The sequence below is a fragment of the Archocentrus centrarchus genome, chromosome 1 (assembly GCF_007364275.1).
Source record: "Archocentrus centrarchus isolate MPI-CPG fArcCen1 chromosome 1, fArcCen1, whole genome shotgun sequence".
Taxonomy (NCBI): Eukaryota; Metazoa; Chordata; class Actinopteri; order Cichliformes; family Cichlidae; genus Archocentrus; species Archocentrus centrarchus.
Genome location: NC_044346.1, coordinates 6,557,642 through 6,579,357, shown reverse-complemented (window position 1 = coordinate 6,579,357; position 21,716 = coordinate 6,557,642). Strand labels below are relative to the sequence as shown.

The window sequence follows — 21,716 nt, the reverse complement described above, 5'->3', positions numbered from 1 at the left end:
GACACACGTGGCCCCAAATATTAGATGCACATGTGGTGGCTGACTTCTAATTTGCAAGGCACGGGCTTTAAACTGTGTGCTTTAACAGCGTCCACTCTTGCCTTTTACCAAATCTTTGCAGCCTGGCTGCAGGATTTTCTGGCATTCAGTTACAACAACATGAGTGATGAGGCCAAAGGTGTTCAATGAGGTTCTAGTCAAATTCTACACATCTTTTTTTTTCTTTTTTTTTTAAACATGATGGTCTGTTGAAGAAAGAAGAGTTTACCCCAAAGCTGCAGGTGCATATCTGTGATAGGCTTTTCAGTGTAATACAGGCATACATTTAAATGTAACCTCAAGGTATCTTTTCATTATTTATAAGTCTGATATGCTTCATAGTTGTCACTAGATCTCAGAATGTCTTTGCCATAAGTGGAAGGTGAGGTGAGGACCAAACCCTATGTTATAACCAAAACTGTGTCTTCACTCCTTTGTATTGGAAAATAACAGGATCATTTCATATGCATTTAATGGTTTGGGGACTCGGTTAAACGATAAACCCATACACTTGTTGCACTGAGTGATTTCTGATAAAACTATAAAAATTCATCAAAAAAAAACCAAAAAAAAACCTCATGGCAACATCATTATACATTAGGTCAGTTCAATAATCTCACAAGTACTTTATCATAATTCAAAATGCGCCTTGAAGGTAAAAAATGAGGCGCACAGAGTTGGCGCCGGTGCGGTATGCAAGCTAACCTCGAATTATGCGGAAAAGCAAGTTTCAACAATGTCTGCGCTTCACTTCCTAGTGTACTCTTTCATTGCCATCCGCTCCGCACAGCCAGTCCCAGGCAGTAAAAGGTAACTTGGCTGCAGAACTCCGAGGACGCACCACGCAGACCACCTGAAGGGTGTCACCAGTGAGCTCTGGGTCTCAGCAAACAAAGAAAATATCGGACTTTGTTTTTTTTTTGAGGAAACTTTGTGAAGAAGCCCGGAGTTTTGTTTCGTTTAAGGCTTTTTTTTTTTCTTCTGCATTTGGAGGCGCACCTGTGCGAACTTGCCTGAACCCCAAGTAGGGGAGTGAAACCACAAGCAGACACACCTTTCCCTTTTTCGACTAGTCGGCGCCCCCAGCCTCTACCTCTCCCTGAAAGCGGAGGAATTACACTTTTGCTCGCTGAAATGTCGGCAAATGAAAGAGCGACCCGAGCTTTCAAAGACATCCTGCGGAGACCTGGAAATGACGCCTGCGCAGACTGTGGCGCACCAGGTAGGTAGAAAAAAAACATGCCTTCATTATCTATAAAATAGTATAAAGGGGGAACTCAGACTGTCATACGCTGTTGGTCAGGCTGTTTATTAAAGCGCACTTTAATGTCTGTTTAATTTTAATCACACTATCATAAAAAATGATCTACTTGATTAGACTTTACAAGATATCAAAGGAAAAAGTTCCAGGCATGTTTGGCGGTATCCTGGCCGTAAATCTGTGACAAGGTGAGCCAGAACCAGAAACAGAGGGAGGAGTTTCCCTGAAAGTCTTGAAGGTAGCAGCTGAAGCAGTCAAGTGATGTGAAGAGTGCAGGAAGAAGAAGAAGAAAGCTTCATCGCTGATCATGTCTTGACATGCAGCGGTGAAGGACTTGCACACACCCTTATCTAGTTGAGCCCAGCAGTGGAGGTCTACCGGATGGTCTTTTTTAATGCAAACTATTAAAAAATGGGGACATATTTGAAATGAGTTTATAAAGAGGAAATATCTGTACATGAGTTGTGAGTTTAAGAAAATAATAATAAAGTTTTCTAGTGGGATGTTGATTGTTAGGGAAAGCAAATGGAGAGCCATCTATGAAAAAAAAAACAGCACAAAGTGGAGAGCTCTAAAGCCTAAAGCAGATCCTGTGATGTGCTGAATGTGGTACAGTTCAGGACTATCCTGCAGTTCTGTGGCAGATAAAATGGCACAAGGCTATTTTTGCCCAAATATGTTGGTACTATATTTTGTCTGTGTTACAGTATGCTGGGAGTCATGATGCACAGCCTGTAATTCATTTCAGTATGTCAGGAAAAAAAAAAAAGTAGAATCACTGAATGTATGCCCTGGAGTCATGTAGCAGAGATATGTATCTCTGTCAGGCCTGATTTCGTCATCTCCACATCTTTGTTTAGAGGAATTTCCTTGCTCAAAGATCGTTTTTACTGTCAGATTCCCAGAGTCGACTGCTCTGGCTACCTTCAAGCTTATTTCCTATGTGTCCTCATTTTTGGAGGGTAAAGAGAATCCCTTTGTGTGTTTGATGGCCCGTCCACATGTGGGCTGGTGCATTTTTATTCAGCTGTCTCTGCCATTGTGGAACATTGATGTGGCAAAAATTAGGCACGAGTATTAACCAGCCAGGCACATTATATTCTAATCTGCCTTCTACGGTTGGGAAATTAAACACTGCCCTCTCTGCTCAGACATCTGTGATTTATACTGATAAGGCCGAACCTCTCTCACACAAACCAGCTCTGTTTGCTGGGAAGTTGTAAAGGTTCTCAAAAAGATAAGAAAGGTGTGGTGAGAACAAAGGAAACCTTTCTTGTATCTTTGAGTTTAAAGGAGGTAGGGCAGGTAAATTGGACACATAGATTTCTGGCTTGTCACTGTGTAGCACTGATCTGGTTGGAAGCTCAGAGATTTGAATAATGCTTGTGAACACGAGGTTTATATCGATTTGGGCAAAATGCTTTCCTCTGTTTAGTGTGAGTCTGATGTGAAGCATGTTGTAGGGATAAGTGATGTGCGAAAATTTTTTGCAACGTTGGGTGGGAAGCACTACATCCACTCCCACTCCCAAACTTGGAGTGTTTGGTGCAAGGTTTGCCAGAAATTCCTGGAGTGGGCTCTTGAGGCCTGGCTCCAAAAGTAAGTGAGTCCCCATAGACTCGCATGTTAAAGTGCCCAAAATTAGAGTGTTTAAACACATGTTTACAGCCTGGTACACACACAAAAAAGAAAAGAAAAGAAAAGAAAATAAGTAGCTCACCTATTTAGATTTTGCCACTTAAGTTGGAGAGTGGCTACATTGAGTGGATGCTGATGCAGGCTGTTGTAGCTGATAGGTGTCTGCTGGGCCTCACCTCGGCTAATCTGAGTCATTTAGCTGAACCTTGCATCTGTATTTGGGTTATCGGTGCCTTTTGAAGCATTTTACTGGATATCCTGATAAATAATACGGCTTGTTGCGCAGTATAGTTCATCCAAGAAGTTTATGCTTCAGTGTTTTTTTTATTCATCTGTTACTGAGCACTAACTGGCAGGTGTGTGTCTCTGTGCATTGCACCCACACACTTTATGGATGCAGCTTGCTAATCAAGCTTGCTGGCATTTACTGATAACTTAACCTCCCCCCTGCAAACGAGGTCATTTCTGCTCCAAAAGCCAACATGGTAGGGCCATAAAGGGTGACGTATTGAAATTACAGTCTGCCGTTTCAATGTTGTCAGTAAAATGTATCAATACACTGCTAGCTTGCATTAGTACCTTGTAGTAATGATGTACAGTGGCATGTTGAGAATCTTTGTCACAACAAAAATGGAAGGAGGCACCATCTTGTTGTGCTTTTCAGCAGTGATGCATTAAGCTGAATTCTCAAAGAGAAAACCCATAAATTGCCAAGTTGTAAGGATGAACATGCACCCCCCAGAAATAACAACTAGTTGTGGATGTATTGGTCCTAAAATGCTGGAGCATAGAGACATTTCCCCTTGATGTTTAAAGCAAACATTTTTTTGGTTTCAAAGTGTAAGAATAAGCATGCACAGTGTTGACACTACTGGTTGGTTTTTACTAGCCTGAAGGGACATTTTCATTTGTCAGTTACTGTGATGCTGGAAAAATTGACAGCAAATAAAACAGCAGTAATGTTCATCTGAATCCAGCCTCTCACTTTTTACCACATGTATCTCCTTTCTAATATCTGATTAAGTTTGGGATTTTGTCTGTTCTGTCAACCCTACCATACTGTAACTGTTCTCTATGTATTTCTGTCTGCAGACCCTAACTGGGGCTCCTGCACCCTGGGAGTGTTCCTCTGTCTGTCCTGCTCTGGAATCCACCGCAACATTTCTGAAATCAGCAAGGTCAAATCGCTGACCCTGTCCCGCTGGGAGGACCATGAGATACAGGTTCTTTTACTTGTTTTCCTCCTGGCTGTTGAGCCAGGGCTGGTTAGCTGGTTAATCATGTATTCCCAAGAAACAGGAGTTATCAGGTGCTAGCCCAGTTAATAACCCAGGCCTTTATGACCTTTGTGATTAGGAAGACTTAATAAATTTAATAACATTTAATAAAATTAGATGAGAAAGCCTGGTTCACAGTCTCTGATCTAATTCATCCCAAAGGTGTTCTATCAGGTTGAGGTCAGGACTCTGTGCAGGCCAATCACGTTCTTCCATACCAAACTGGCTCATCCATGTCTTTATGGGCCTGTTTTGTGCACTGGTGTGCAGTCATGTCTTGGTATGCTGCAGCATTAAGAGTTCCTTTCACTGGAACTAAGGGGCCGAGCCCAACTCCTGAAAAACAACCCCACACCACAGCCCCCCCCTCCACCAAACTTTACACTTGGCACAATGCAGTCAGACAGGTACCGTTCTCCTGGCAACCACCAAACCCAGACTCATCCAGCAGATTGCCAGATGGAGAAGAGTGATTCATCACTCCAGAGAACACATCTCCACTGCTCTAGAGTCCAGTTTACACTGCTGCATCCAAAACTTTGCATTGCACTTGGTCATGTGAGGCTTGGATGCAGCTGCTTGGCCGTGGAAACCCATTCCATGAAGCTCTCTACACGCTGTTCTTGATCTAATCTGAAGGCCACATGAAGTTTGGAGGTCTGTAGCGACTGACTCTGCAGAAAGTTGGTGACCTCTGTTTACTGTGCACCTCAGCATCCACTGACCCCACTCTGTGATTTTATGTGGGCTAACACTTCATGGCTGAGTTGCTGTCATTCCCACAGCTGACTGTGGAATATTTAGGAAATTTCACAACTGGACTTGTTGCACAGGTCGCATCCTGAAAATCAGATAATAAATGATGTGAGTTCTTTACACATCTGCACCTTAAGATAGTCGCTGCATTTGTTATCTTCCCTTAACTTAAACCGTTTTCCTGTAACATCACTGAAGATTTATTCTAGGAATTTAATGCTTCTGCTGAGGAGATGAAACATTTGTCCTTTAGCTGTAAAACTGTCTATTGCTCTGCCAAGATGTCATTCACCCTGGAATAATCTGTCTATTTCATGCATGTGTGTGTGTGTTTTGTTAGTTCATGGCTGAGAATGGCAATGAGCTGATGAAGAGCAAATATGAGGCCGCTGTTCCAGTCTACTATTACAAACCAAGCCACAAGGACTGCCAGTGAGTAACCATAGCAACACATATACCGCACTCATATAACTTCTTTTGAACACGTAAATGTTTTTGGAAAAAAATGTGCACGCATGTGCTTGCATAAAGAAATTAGGTATTTTTTTTTAGGAATATGTGTGTATGTTGTGTTGTTTCTTCCCCTTGAAGTGTTTGTCAGCCGGTCTAAATTGGTCTAACTTATCGGACTAAATCATAATTAACAGTGTACTTTGTAGGTGAGCACTGATATGCTCAAAACGCTCACCTGTGATTGTTAGCACATTACATGGAACTGCGTAAATCCATGTTCTCATTTCCCTTCAAAGCTAATGTGTTGCTTTTGAGATGTTTGGAAATAACGTCTTTAAGGTTGCAAGATGCGTTGCACTGTGATCTCCATGTACTCAGCTTTGAAAGCTTTCAGTGTAAAATGAACACCTATTCAGTTCCTGTGGCAGCACTCTCTGCAGGAGCACCTTTGGCAGTAATTCATGTGTTCTTGGAGATGTTTGTTATCAGGGATTTTTTTTTTTTTGCTTTTCTACTTGGCTGGTTTGCTCAAGCTTGGTCAAGTTGAGAGTGTGCCTGTGAAGTGTTTGCCTCTGCAAGTCATTCCACACACTAGAATTAGGACTCCAAATTTATTCTGACTCTTGTGATCTCCTTGCCTTTGAAATGGTCACTTTAAAGATGGGGTCCAAGTCTGAGACCACTCACAGTCAGTTTCCATCTTCAGACTGACCTTGGTGGGGCAAGATGGCGATAAAACTGAGTCAGTGAACTGGGCCAACTTGGCACTTACATTCAATCTGTTTGCGATAATACCACGATTAACTGTTAAATGTGATGCCATCTATCTCAGACATGTAGCACTGTACAGGGACCAGGGTGGACTCAGGTGGAGCACAGCAAAGAGGTGCTTCATGACAAACTATTCCTCCATATAAACAGTTGAGATGTACAATGTGTAGAAGAACACAGCCCATTAGTTACTGTCTGAACCTGAGCGGTCTGTATGTTAATGAAGACACTCTTACTGTGCCATGCGCGTACAGTAAACGCATGCATCACTGTGCAGTATTTTAAACTGAATTGGAGTTCTGCACAGGGGCTGCCACAGTTAGAAAGTCTAGCTATGAGGGCATCTCTGAAGGAATGTTACGCACACAGTTTGTTGGCTTTGCAACTGATGGTGCTGAAGGGCCGATAGAGAAGAACAGCCACACTCTTGAGTGAAAATCATTCACTGTGGTCCATGATGCTGTAAAACACCTTACAGAGCTGAGTCATTTTCACAAATTTATTAGCTCAAATCTCCATTTTCTTTCGCTTATCCAATTCATGTCACAGGTGGGGCTGGAGCCTATCCCAGCTCCCATAGGGCGAGAGGCAGGGCACACCCTTTCCAGTCTGTTGCAGGGATAACACAGCAAAACTCACATTCACACCTATGGGCATAGAATCACCAATTAACCCCATGCATGTCTTTGGACTGCGGGAGAAACCCGGAGCACCCAGAGAGAACATGCAAACTCCACACAGAAAGGCTCCAACCACATAGTGGAGTCAAACCCAGGACCGTCTTGCTGCAAGGCGACAGTGCTAACCACTGCTCCACCGTGCTGCTCTTCATAACACCCTGAACTGGATAAGTGGAAGAAAATAGATGGAATGATATGGGAGAGAAATGGCACTGCTGATCCCACAGTGCTGTGTGGTTAGGGGATTTTATCCAAGGAAGGAGGCAGCTGTTGGGTGGGATACATTTTGTCACACACTCTGGTGATGACATGTGAAATTTCTTGTTAAATGTTATTTTATACCAGGCTTCTTTTGCTAGGTTGTTATATTTGCTTGACAGTCTTTGCAATATTTTTTTATAGTGAGAAAACTGGGTGGAAAAGTAGATATTCTAAGTAAAACATAATTCATGATGTGTGACATTTTTAACATGGACACTAAAATGCCAGCATGTGCTTTTACTTTTTAGTGTTAGTCCTGTTCACAAAGTGCAAAAAGCTGTTAGTGTGCTTTTATAGGTGTTAGTTTCACCTGTTTGTGTGTTCAGAGTGCTGAGGGAGCAGTGGATAAGAGCAAAGTACGAGAGGAAAGAGTTCTGTGAGCCTGGAAACCTTACATATGAAGAAGGTGAGTGCACAGATGCATAACTGCGCACACATATTGCATGCGTGTTAAAACACATTCACACCCATGATTGACCTTTGCTGGCTTCCTGCAGGAATTAGAGATGGCATGTTGATGAAAAGAGGGCGGGACAACGGACAGTTCCTCAGCAGGCGATTTGTCCTTTCAGAGATGGAGGGGACTCTGAAGTATTTTACCAAATATGACGTAAGCATTTTGAAATGAGACTTTTGTCTCAGCCATGTGCAGGTAGCAGCTCCCACACATACAGCCACAACACAAATACACTTAAAGACTGTGATGCTGTGTTTCAGTATTTCATTGCGCATACCCATAGCCGTCTTTGTAAATATGTATACCTACCAAGAGGAAGCAAAATGAGTACTCGCACCCTCTGCTGCATTCATGCATGCTCAGACAAGCTTAGCCAACAGTCTGTCCTCTCTGTCAGTGTGGCTGATTCACTAAGCTGTGTACCACCCAAACCAATTAGGCCTTGAAGCACTGGGAGCACTTTGTTTGTCACAGTAAACCAGCTCAGGGGAAGGGGGAATAATATACTTGGGGAAAAAAAGAAGAGTTTTAAGATGGATTTTGGTTGTGTTTTAGGGTGAGCAGATGTCTTTTTTCCTGTAGGTTTTTTCTTTTTTTATTACTTGGTATTCTCAGAGTGAACTTGCTAAGTATTTCCCTTAGCCACATCTTTTTTTCATTGAGGTGCATCGGCACCTCTTATTTCACCCTTCCCAGGAGCATTTTGTTAAATTTTATTTTCTTTAAATTTCTTAAAATTTCTGTCTCCTAACTGCTTTAGTCTGCCACTGTCATAAGCGAGGTGCACAGATTGGAAAGGGATTTGTGAAAGGGATGTATTTTGGGGTAGAAGTGGTCAAATTAAAGGTGTTGCTTTAATTTTTAAAGCCTTGAGCTGGTTGGAACTCAGGAGAATCTTAAGGTATTCAAAATGTTCAGGCCCAACTGGCTGCTCCTCAGCCAGGTTCCCTTTTTCTTGCTGATTTATCATGCTCACGGGGCAAAACTCAAACCAAGCAGGGTAATTGTAATTGATTGTCAAATAGCAAATAGCCATAGCTGCACTTGTTGTGTGTGGAAGTCAAGGACAGAGGAAACACAGACCTAGGTTCTGCTTCCATAGATGCCCATCTAAATTCAAGTCAGGGAAGATTAGAGCACAGCATCCACAAACATGTTTGCTGGGATTAGTGTCAGTCTTAGAGATGATGGTTATCAGTGATGCGGACTGATTTGTACATAATAGCTTTGAATGCAGTGATACAAAACAAAATATGGGCTCAGGCCTTGATACCATACGCACACTCAGTGCATAAACACACATTTTTTCTAGTTCAGCAATGGCAAAAAAAGTTCTTTTTTATTACCATGCCAGTTGATAACTGTAAAATCAAGAGGACGAGTTTGAGTTGTCCCAGAGATTTACTTGTTTTTATTTTACAGCGGGTCTTGGAGAGAAATGTTCATTAATCAATGTCCGCAAAAGAAAATTACACGATAATTTCTGTTTGGATTCTCTGAGGCCTTTTCTATAAAACGTGATTAACAAGAGTGGATTTTCATATGCTCTGTATTTATGACTTGTGATGGCAGCACTATTTTTTGCAGCACATCACCTCCTAAATCCCAAATTTATTTCTTTGACTTTCACTGTAGTAGTTTATCACAGTGTGTTCACAAGAGGCGTTACAGGGACTGTGAAGGTAATGTGTACTGTAGATTTCTGTTTATTACAAACAAAGTAATATATTGTTGTTACGCAACCCATAGATTAAATTAAAAGAGAAAAATACTATATTTTACAATTAATGCTGTTTTTAAACATATAGCAGGAACAAGTAACAACACCCATGGTTAAAAAAATTATATATTAAAAATGTTATAGATAATACATAAAGTACTATATTAAACAACTGTAAAACATATGCAAAGAATTGGTCAAACAACTCTTGGCTTATAAAATCATACGGCTTCACCTTATCAATGAAAATTGCATGACTCATTAGATCTGTACTTATTGTGCATTTAGCACAAACACACACTCGTTTCTTTATCGTCTCCTGCAGGCTAAGGAGCCCAAAGCAGTGATAAAAGTGGACACCATCAATGCAACCTTCCAGCCAGAGAAGATAGGAAACCCCAACGGCCTGCAGATCACCTACCTCAAAGACTACAGCACCCGAAATATCTTTGTCTACCATGACAGCGGCAAGGTCTGTATTCTGCGGGTAGAAATCAGCGTGCATTAAAACAGACAGTGATGACTTTCCCTTTGAACTTAGGTGCTGTGAACTATCAGGCTGGATGGACACAGTACCTTTCTTACAGAAAATCTCAAGCTGTTCTATTCATTCCTAACTGTCCACTAATTTAAAAAGCCGAAGGTGGCATCAGATATTTGTCATCTGTCACATTAAGAGACAGATGTTTTGAAAACTACCTGGCTCTTGTTGTTGTGGGAGAGTCTCCAAACCTTTACAAAACCATCTGTACCAATTTGTGCAGGCTGATGGAATCCATTAGCAGATGACATTCAAGCAGGGCATCCATTATTCTGTGTCATTCAGACCACACTGAAATATATGGAGCAGTTCAGAACTGTCATCAGGCCGAGGAGTTATCTGCAGCAGTCTGACATTAGAGACTCGAGTCTGCTGCAAAATCACATCACAATCATGAAATGACTTCTGATTTGGAAAGTCACTGTTCCAGTCTGTAGATATCGATGCACATTTTGGCGTGAATAAAGCATCTTGAATTTTGAGCGAAACTTATAAAAGATGGAAACACTAATAAAAAATGCAACCAGTATTATTGAGGAAAATCCATGTGTTCTGCCAAAAAAAAGAAAAAAGAAAGAAACTGGGTTTTTTTGTGTTTGTGTGTGTGTGGTAAACACTGGGACAGTAAACTGTGAGTTCTATGTACTTTCTAAAAGTTTTTTTGTCAGTTCTTTATAGCTGTAACAGCCTCTAGTGCTTTTTATTGCCATCAAGACAAATGTACAGATGTGATGATTATATTTTATGTAACTTGTTACTTACCACGTCTGCAGTGTTTGTGCTGAGTTGGTGCCTTTTGGAGTAGTTTGATGCAATTATGTGACATATTAGAGCTTTCTGTGCAGCTAATTAGCAGACCTTTGTGCCTGAGCAGTTCACCCATGCAGTCTATCCACTTGTTAAGTGACGACATATCAACACGGTTCCCAGGTCCAATCGTCTCCTGCTTTGATTGAGGCCGTCGTCTTTTTAATATGTTGTAATGCTTTGTGTCTTTTTTTTTTAGTAGCCCTGTTCGTATGCATGTCTTTAAACTAAGCTTTTAAAAACTTACAGTGTACTCTACAGCATGTGGGCTCATGGTGTCCTGGACATAAAATCACTCTCAGTGTGGACATTAAGCTTATGATTGGGACTTTTTCATAATGAGTAATCCAAACCATGCAGCAGCACATTAATAACTAACTTTGTGATGTGGATGAGATCATCTCAGACGTTCTCTTGGCTGAAGTTTTGTCCATTTTTGGTCCTCCTGGCATATGAGAGCATTTGTCTATGCCCTCTGGGGGTCCTCAACATGAACTTCTGAGAAAAATTTTATTAATCCTCACCCCACAGCTTCCCTGAGCTACTGTATTTATATTAGCTTAAGCATAGCTAGCATATCGTTAATATGTCAACAAGCCCAACTTCACCAACTGTCCAAACAATGCTGGTATTTAGTTTCTTTGTTTATGTCCAAAGTGATAACAGAGCTGTACATTTTATTTATTTATTTTAAAATATTTCAGTCATAACATGGTATATCATCTTTAGGTGGAAATGAGCTAGGTAACTGCTAACTCCTGCTAACTTCTAACTCTGTTAAAGCTTGTAAATCCTGTATTATAACACCTTGGAGAACAGCCACACTGACTGTTTTTAACTCTCAGCAGTGCCTCAGTGTTCGTCTGACTTTGGGAACTGAAATAGCATTTGGACCCAGAAGTAGCTAATGACATCACACTTAACAAGTGGATGCTAGGTGCTAACAGAGCTCGCAAGCATGAGCTAATAACTTACCCCTCAGACTCTGGTTCCAGTTTGTTCACGTCTGACTCAAAACACCAAAAGGTAACAGTTTTGAAGATTCTCTAAAAGAGAATCTTCAAAACTGGACTTTACAAACCATTTGATAACATCATGATCGCTATGTTCATATTTTAGCCAGTGAGCTTAACATTTTTGGCTGTAACAACTCCAGAATTATCCTATAATTCAAGCAAAAAAATGAAGGTGTACCTCTCTTTCTAAATTATAGAGATAAGCAAAAAGGAGTAAGAACTAAGTCATAAAATGCTTTTTTCTTCCTCTCTGTGTTTAACCTTTCAGGAGATTGTAGACTGGTTTAACTCAATTCGTGCTGTTCAGCTTCACTATCTAAGGTGCCTTTCCTGGGGCAACTGATGCAGATGTAAACACACACCCACCTAGCTGTGTTAATGATATATATATATTTTTTTAAATGGCTATGCTTGTGAAATACTTTGAAGTGTAGAACTCCATTACAATAAAACAATATGTATTATAATGTTTTTTTATCCCACTGGTTTTCTTTTTGCTTGTTGCTCTTAGCTGGTACCCAGACTTACCCGGAACTTTCTCAAGGAAGGATACATGGAAAAAACAGGCCCCAGGGCAAGTAAACCTTTATAGTTTTCTATCTCTTTTTGCTTTATTCAGCCCCTTTTTTTTCCCTGCTGTTTCTGCAGCAGTTGACTCTTACAGTGTCAATACAGGAAGATATTCCGTAAATCAATAAATGTAGACTTGGAGGTACTGAAACAAGAATTTTAGAGTTCATTTTAAGCAGGGGGTGTATTTTTAAATATAAATCCCAAACTTTTCCAAAAACTAACCAAACACTGAGTGAAAGTGAACCTAAAAACTGAGTGAAACAGGACATGAAACTCTTGTGATTTATGCCACTGCCCCCCATCTGCCTTTAAAATGGCTTCAGCTTTGTCATTGCTATCCAAGTTTTAGTTCTTACTGATAACCCGACCTCTCCTGAAAATCTTGAGAGAGCATGTGATAGGGTGCCAAGAGAGGAACACTGGTACTGTATGAGGAAATCAGTACCAGTAACAAAGAAGAATGAGAGGGTGGTGCAGGACATGTAAGAGGACAGCGAGACAGTGGTGAGGTGTGCAGCAGGAGTGACAGATGGGTTCAAGGTGGGGATGGGAATTACGTCAGGGATCAGGTCTGAGCCCCTTCTTGTTTACAGTGATGATAGATGAGGTCAGGGAAGAATCTCCATGGACTACGATGTTTGTAGGCAACATTGTGAAGAATAGGGAGCAAGAAAAAGCCTGGGAGAGGTGGAGGTATGTGCTAGAGAAGCAAGACAGAGGGTTGGTGTGACAGAAGAGGATGCTAGAGATAAGGTGAGATGGAGGCAGATGATTCGCTGAAAAAAGAAAGACTTCTTCTGGAACTATACATCACAGTGGAAGGTTCATTTCAAACCTCGTTTACATCCAATTTACATTTAAATGTCAGGTTGTGTTCAACTTTTAATAATCATGGAGTACTGCAGTACCTACATGTCTGACAATTCTGGTGTTGCTATTCTGTAGAAAAAAGAGACATAGATTAAACTGTTGTTTTCTGAGCCTGTCCCACAACACAACATAACACAAAGAAATACTTGTCTGCTTTATTATTTATTTATTCATATGGAACTTTAATTTCCCTGACGGAATCTTTATAAGGGATTGATAAAGTTTAATCTAAACATCATTAAAGGGAAAAAAGTTTTAAATCCTTTTTAAAAAAAAAAAAAAATGAATTTAGGTAAAGAAATATCCTAAGGTTCTGAGAGACCAATTTTCTATTTAACAAGTCAGACACAGTTCCTCCCTTAAATCTCCAGTGATCCCAGCTCGCACTCTCCCATCGTTAATTGAATGGGAGCTGGGATAATAGGCTAACTAGCTCAGCTGCCACCGCGTCTGCTTTCCACCTCTGCCTAACAGGCTGAGTGACAGCTGAGGGCACCTACTGCATATGCCTGACAGGGAATAAAGGGCTTCCAGCTGAGGGTGGACTTAATTTCAAGTGTCAATGCACACACAAAACACAGACATACAAGAGGCATTGTACATAGGCATGTACTCGCGCACGGTTGCACAGACAGGCAGGTGTTGTCACACATAGGATTCATTCAGACAGAAGTACCTGCACAGGAGGCATCAAGCAACCTGATCCTCAGCAAAATGAGCAGCTCTGCATTCAGACACATGCAGACACAGACGCTCGGTTTAATCTCCGCTGACAGTGCTGAGAGATGAAAGAACTCACTAACTTGCTGCGTTGGGCTGATTTACTAAATGGATGTCATAATTCATTTCCTTCACACCTGTGTGAGACATATTTGTGAAAGGAGTCAGCTGGCAAAACGAGAAGGGAACAGTCAGTTGTTCAGCCTTATGCCACAATGAGAAAATCAAACACTTTTACGAGCACAATTGGCAGCAGTCGGGGATCCGAGTGTCTGATTATTTGAAGAGCTCAAGCTGCTTGTGCACTTCAGTAAACTCTCCAAAGGTGCTGCGCTTCACTTTTCTTCGATAGCTGCTTTCACAGTGGATTTGAAAACGCTGCACTCGTGTAAAGTTTCAACTTGTGACAAGTTTTCAGATTAGATATCAGCGTTGTGAAAGAGGTGCGATAAACATTCAGGCGGGAGCTGCCAAGAGGAAACGCATTTGACAATATTAAGATGTGACAAAGAAGAATGCTTTCCATATTACCTTTGAAAGCCTGAGATCAGCTTTAATGCACATTCACACAGCAAAACAACACAATACAAAAAGAGGCTGCAGCACTCATTCACAAAGAGTAAAGTATTCCTTGCAAAATGGGTAAGTTAGACTGCAGAGTCATCACATGGCTGTCAAGGTTTCCATCAATTTTCAAATGTTTCAATAGTTGTTTTTGATACAAACTTGACTACATGATTAGTTTCCACTGAGTAACAATTCAGAAAACATTACAAACATTGACAAGCATATTGCATATCATTGACTATTGCTCAGACAAAATTTGAGGACAATCATTTGAAGTGCAGGAACTTTTTTGAGAGTTTATAGATTAGCATGATTAGACAAATGTGATAGACTCACTTCCTGATTTAAAACCAGATAATCAAAACCTTTAGTACCCGCACAGTTCTGCATTGTATATTTATACAGTCGTTCTCATTTGTCATTATCTGTCTCACTTACCCCTTTTGTCTGACTGTTTCCCTCTTTGTTCACACAGCAAAAGGAAGGTTTCAAGAAACGCTGGTTTACGCTGGACCACAGACGACTCATGTACTTCAAAGATCCACTGGTATGACATCTTTACATGTACAAAGATCTGAAAGACTGCTGTGTTTTAGGCCTGTGGTTGGTTCAGTTTGTTGACCACAAATTACCAAGTGGGGAGTACAAAGGTGCCTTGATGCTATTCTTGTGCTCTAAAACATACAAATAAGTGTTGTGGAGAGTGGGGGAGGATTTCTTTTTTCTATCAGGCAAACTGGATTCTAGATCATGTTGGCTATATGAAGTCAGTCCCTGACTAACTTGATTATACACATGGCAGTGGCGTGCTTTGACTTTTGGAGGAAGGCCTAACAAAAAACACCACAACCACAAAAAAAAAGAAAATCCTGTTAAAAATAAATCCTAAGCCTTTTATAGATAAACTGGACCAAATTAAAACACACCTTATCATGATTTTGTGCTACTTGTCATATTCCTATTCTTTTATGTATGCTGCACTATTCTTGGGCATCTTCACCTTTCTTCACTCCTTCCTGGTTGATGAATTCTATAATTTTATTATTTCTATAGTTATCATCAAAATATTAACATACTGACAATTACGGGCTATGGAGGAATTTTTTTTTTTTAGAATTCCTTTAGTAAAAGTAACTGCAAAACTTATTACTGGTAGATTTATATAAATTATCAGAAGTAAAAGTACTTATTCTACAGAAAAATGCTCCCCTTCAGTGTTATATGGATTAATATTACTACTGCAGATGTTTAAGGTTGAGCTCAGTTTAAATACTTTATATTCTGTTTAATCTACTTAAATGCATCATATACTACAAAATCATGTTTGTAGGGGCTGTCCTATGGGGACCACATATCTCTAAATAAACAGCTTTTACACTATCCCCACCAATGATGAAAATATTCCAGCAATCAGTGTTTTCACATCAAGCGTCTTAAAAATCTAACTTTCTGCTTCTTTCTTTGAAAAACAAAAAATTATAAAACACAAATTTTCTGGGCGTCATAAACCATTACACATGGCAAGCAATGCTTGTTGCTTACCCTGATGGAATGCCCCTGAAATAATGCTATTTGTTTTCTTTGACCTTCTACAGGCAACGCTATGTGCAGACCTTTTCCCCTAATTTATCAGATAAATTGTTGAGAGATGTTTGAGGTGTTGTTTAATAAAATAAGAAAATGCTGAATGATTACAGGGAGTTTTGTTATCATTCAAACTTTGCCAAAGCTCTTAAGAGGGGGGTGGTTCAGATTGCCCAAGTCTTGGCTAAAACACATTAGATAACCAAAGCAGATTATCTAAGTGCTGCTGCTGATGTAATAGTTCAATGGAGAGGAGCAATAATTCAGTAACAATAAAGTTACTGAAATGTCCAAGTTACCCCCCAGAGAGTTGGACAAAGAAAACTAGAAGATGAAAGAAAGAGGAAGTCTAGTCAAGTCAATCAAGGATGAGGCATACGTAGAGGAAGCTGTGTAATTTGATCACTGTGTCTGTAAGTGTTTACAACACAGTGAGATTTGTAGTGTTTCCTCTTGGTTACAGCAGAATACAATTTCCAACAGGGGAATCTACCTCATAGCTTGAAAAGACACTATGCGACTACTCTGAAGTGTTTTTGGGAAAGGAATGTGGCAAAATGCCAGCCTGTTTTGAAGCCAACTTATGATTTAATCTGTAAATGGACAGGGAATGGAGTTTGTGACTACATTCATAAAGTATTTTGGATATAAAGTTATTAATTCCCAGTGTTCATTGTGAAATTTGAAAATTTTGGTTCGAATTGTCAAAAGCGTCTGATTGGCAATGAGTTCATGACAATGACGCCAGATACATTGCCAATGCAGTAAAAGCAAACCTGGATAGAAAAAAAACACACCATCAGGATTGGTCTCCTCAGAGCCCGGTCCTCAACACCGAAGCAATGTGGGATCATCTCAACAGAGAACAGAACAAAAGGCAGCGAAAATCTAAAGAAGAACTTTGGAATGTCTTTCAAGAAGCCTTGAGAACTATTCCTGAAGACTAAGCTTGCTTAAGAGTTCAGGCTGTGCTAAAGAATAAGGATGGTCATACAAAACACTGACGTTTAAGCTTGTTAGAATGGTACAAACTGTGTTTTTGCCTTATATACTGTAGTTACTGTACACATTTGTACACATAAATTGCTGCACCTATTTCCCATTTTCATAGCAAACTATAAAGAAAAGAGTGGTGACTCAACACTTTTGCACAGTACTGTATATCCTAAAAAACACTCTCATGTACGTGATGAAGTCTGTACAACTGACCTCTTTTTCTCTCATTCTGTATTTGAAGGATGCCTTTGCCAAAGGTGAAGTTTTCCTGGGGAACATGGCGCATAATTACAGTGTCTCCCTTGGCTTACCTGCTGGCACCCATTGCAATGGTACCTTCCAATACGGTATCACCATAAAAACACCTGAACGCTGCTTCCTGTTTACTTGCGAGACAGAGGGTGACCAGCAGGAGTGGGTGAAACACTTCAACGAGGTCATGAGTGCTCAGATGTCCCACAGGAGTATACAAGTAAGACTATAGTTATTAAATATTTAATTATTGATGCACAATGCATGGGAGAACATTTGTGGCTGAAGGGGTATCCCTTATGGAGATGAACACATTTCCACACATTGGCGGGGCCATAAATTATGTTTTAGCCTCTAGGACTCCAGAGGCACCTGATGGGTACTTGCAGGCCAAGCATAATGCATCTTGGGCAGTGGCTGAAGCAAAAACTCTTGTGTGGGAGGAGTTTGGTGAGACTGTGGAACAAGACTTTCGTTTTGCCTTGAAGGAATTCTGGCAACTTTCAACCAGGAGGAGAAAGGGGTGCTCTACTCACACTGTGTACAGTGGAGGTTGGGCACTACTGACTTCAATTGAAGATATAGTAAAGCAGTAGAAAGAACATTTTGAGGATTTCCTCAATCTTACCGACAAACGTTCCGTAATGGAAGCAGAGTCTGGGGATAAGGGGGGCAGCTCCACCATCAGTGGGAGTGAGGTCACTGGTGTAGTTTAACAAGAAATCTTGTCCACCCCACAGGACTTAAATGGATTGGTTCTTATATAGTGCTTTTCTACTCTATATGAGCACTCAAAGCACTTTATGTCTCATTTACCCATACATTTACACAAGCACTTTCAACATCTAAGTGCTTGCTATTCACAAACATAGTCACACTCCAATGAATGTATTGGGAGCAACTTGGGGTTCAACTCAATTCAACCTAAATTCAGTTCAATTTATATAGCACCAAATCACAACAGTTGCCACAAGGCACTTTATATTGTTAGGTATAGACCCAACAAATACAAAGAAAAAAAACAAAACAAAATTTAGAAGACCCCACCTATGAGCAAGCATTTGGCAACAGAGGGAAGGAAAAAACTCCCTTTTAAGTGTAAGAAACCTCCGGCAGAACCAGGATCAGGGAGAGGCAGTCATCTGCCATGACCAGCTGGGGGTGAGGGGTGGGAGACAGGACAAAAGACACACTGTGGGAGAGAGCCAGAAATTAAGAGAAAAAGAGATTTATTATCTTTTCCAAGGATACTTTGGCACACAGACTGGAGCAGCCATCAATTGAACCACCAATCTTTCAATTAATAGATGACTAATTCCGATAAGTCCTCAATTCTTTATATGCATTCCTTATCCTGAATGTTGTTGGGCTGTCCTGGTTGACATATCTCTGCAACATTGCGTGGAGATCTGGGGCAGTACCTCTGGATTGGTAGACTGGGGAGATGGTTCCACTTTTCCTCTTGAGGACATTCAAGGGTGCATGGAAGTTTGTCCAACTAGTCGACATGTGATTTGTGGACTGGGAGGAGGCATTCAGCCATGTCCCTCAGGGTATCCGGTGGAGGTGGTCCCTATACAACCAAAGCGAGAGCCTGGTCTGCATTTCTGGCAATAAGTTGGACTTATTCCCAGTGGGTGCCCTCCACCAGGGTTGCCCTTTGTCACCAAAGGATGTGAAGTATGAGATTAACAGAAGGATTGGTGTGGCATCAGCAAAGATACGGATGCTGTACCGATCTGCTGTGGTAAATTTTTAACTAGTCTGGTTAGATGAGCATATAAATCAGCCTATACCTAAACATACCATAGATGTTATTTTAGCATTCTATTGAAGGAATTTTAGAGCATACTAGGTCATGCTTTAATTTAATTCTCACAAAAAACAAAAACAAAAAAAACACTGTATTTCTCAAGGTAAAGAAAGCTAAACCATAACATCGTTAAACATTAAGGTTAAAATTTAGATTACGGGCACACGTACAGGGGTATTTTTCATTTTGAAAACTATCTTCACATCAAAACACAAAAAATGTCAAGAAGTATCAAATGCATGCCAAAGCAACATGTGGCGGTATAACTAACCTACAGACATGTTGGCTAAAGCCTACAAGCAATAACAAGGTGCACATAGGAGATAATAGTCAAAATAGGAGATAAAAGGTCCACACTTTTGAGGTTGCAAGTTAAAATCTTTGTTTACCGTGTCACGTAAACGGAGTTTCTGAAAACCTGTATTAGCATAAATGCTAATAGGCGCAGAGCATAAACTACATCATGGCACTTTGCATTTGTTCATAACCCAAAGTTTTAATCACCATAGCAGGGCTAACTGAACATTTTCTTTCCTAACTTTGGACTTTGGTGTGTTTTTAAGTGGAGGCAACATTCAAGCACAAGCACTGATGGATCAGAAGCCTGAAGAACCAGCTCACCTCTCAGTCCATGATCAATCTGACAAAGAGACCCGCGTCACTTATGCCACGGACCTGAAGTCTTTATTTTTATCGTTACTGTGGTCACACTGTAGCTTGCTACTTAATTCTAATGGGATGGAAACAAGAATGCAAACAAGTGAACCAAGGCAGTATTGATTAATAAGAGCATAGTAGATAGTATTTATTTTGTTTACATAGCATTCGGTGTGGGCAGTAGCCATCACAATCTTGAGCCCAAAGAGTACCATACATGAAAGCTAATATCACTGACAATACAAATCATAGATTTGTATTATGCTCTATAAATATTGTTAAATAAACCGGTGAAAATAGAATTAAATGTATGTCCAACATATTGTAACAGAAAAACTATTTTTAAAGTAAGAAGTGCCTTGGTCCTCTTGTATTGAGTATAATGTGTCGTGATGATTGGTTAGTGCTAATGAGGTGCAGGCAGTCAAATATGCCTATTTTCACCAAAGACATTTGGACATGCCACAGTGGGAAAATCACAGGTGAAAATTATACAGTTAATGACACCTGAATTAAAATGTTCTGACTCAGTGTGTTCACTTACTGATGCTTAAATTGAGTGGTGCTTTTTTTTTTTGTACTCTGATAAGTCAAAATATCTCCTGTGAAAAAAGACGTACGAGTCAAACAGGAACAGACCATTAATTATCCGTTTGCTGTGGGTAAAAACTGATTGACAGTTGTTTGTAGTTTTTTTCTTTTTTTTTTTATTAAAAGCAACATTATTAATTAGAGCTTTTCTTTGATATTTTATTTTCTAAGTAATTGAGTGTTATCTTTTAGAAAACACAAATGTATGTATTTTTGAGGTGATCTGTCAAAGATGTACTAGAAAAGCTGGAAATATAACAAACCATCAGATGGTGTAACAGCACCTTCGTGTGGCGTAAAATACATATACTTTCAAGTCTTTTTTTAAAAAACTGACAAGAATTCCATTTAGTTATTTTGTCTACATTTTCACCAGTGTAAAAAAAACAAGAAAAATCCCATTTTGTTCTCTTTTCTTTTGCTTCTTTTGGCTAAATGGTACTCGTTTTATGTTGATAACCATAAATAAAATGCTGTCAAGGGATCTCTGTACAGATTTGTGTGTGTGCATTTGAAGCATTAAACTGTTTTAAAACATGGTTAGATATCTAAAAAGATATGGTGTAAATGGGGAAAAAAAAGTATGTGTTCTACTTTTTAGCATTAGGCCAAAACATCAATATAGCTTGGTTACTGTGCATATGTTTGTAGTTGCAGTTGTCCCTTCCAGCAATTTCTGGGTGTTTAAAACTACACCTCAGTGCTCAGAGACAGCAGGTTGAGGCCCAGAAGGAATACCACATAAATCTATAGGCCCCTGCTAGTTTTTCACTATGGTGAGAAGAAGGGAGCACTGAGGAGAGAAGGGAGGAGAGAAGTGTAACCATGCAAACTTCAAAAGACGCAGCACTCCTGTATCAAAACTTAGAGATAAAGGTGGGCTCACTCTCAGGGAGAAACTGAAGGTTCATCTGTCACCAAGTGGATCCACAGAGGTCTGGAAGAGCTGCGGGGGAAGCAAAATGGATGACTTGGATCAAACAGAGGACTCCTTAATTCTTTGTATGCTGATCCACATGAAGACAGAAACACAGAAGACCAAAAACATGGAGAACGTGACTGGATGCATTACAGCTGCTGAGTGAATCTTTCTTTGTAGAAGCAAGACAAGTTACATTTTTAAGAGCTACACAAGACACAATTCTAATGTAGAAGAGAGGATTTTTTTTCCCCCCCTGCTGTGGAGACTGCTCTGGAGATGTCAGCCAGAGTCTTCTCAAGCACATCTTAGCACAGCAGGAACTTGCTATCAGGGACTTTAAGCACAGTTTGTCCAGCAAAAAGGCAGTGCTGCTCCCCACTGCTCCTAAACGACCCAGTTTGGATTTACTTAAATTCTAATCCCAACAGAAAACATCTCTCAAGCCTGGCGTGTTCTTATGGCTTAAATCTTTGCTGGAGACTTTAATTCTGTGT

At 40.2% G+C, this 21,716-nt stretch overlaps 1 pseudogene; it reads left to right on the top strand.

Annotated features, from left to right (window-relative positions):
- The first annotated feature begins 809 nt into the window (after positions 1-809).
- Positions 810-20,776, top strand: LOC115783224 (arf-GAP with dual PH domain-containing protein 1-like; annotated as a pseudogene).
- The last annotated feature ends 940 nt before the right edge of the window (positions 20,777-21,716 follow it).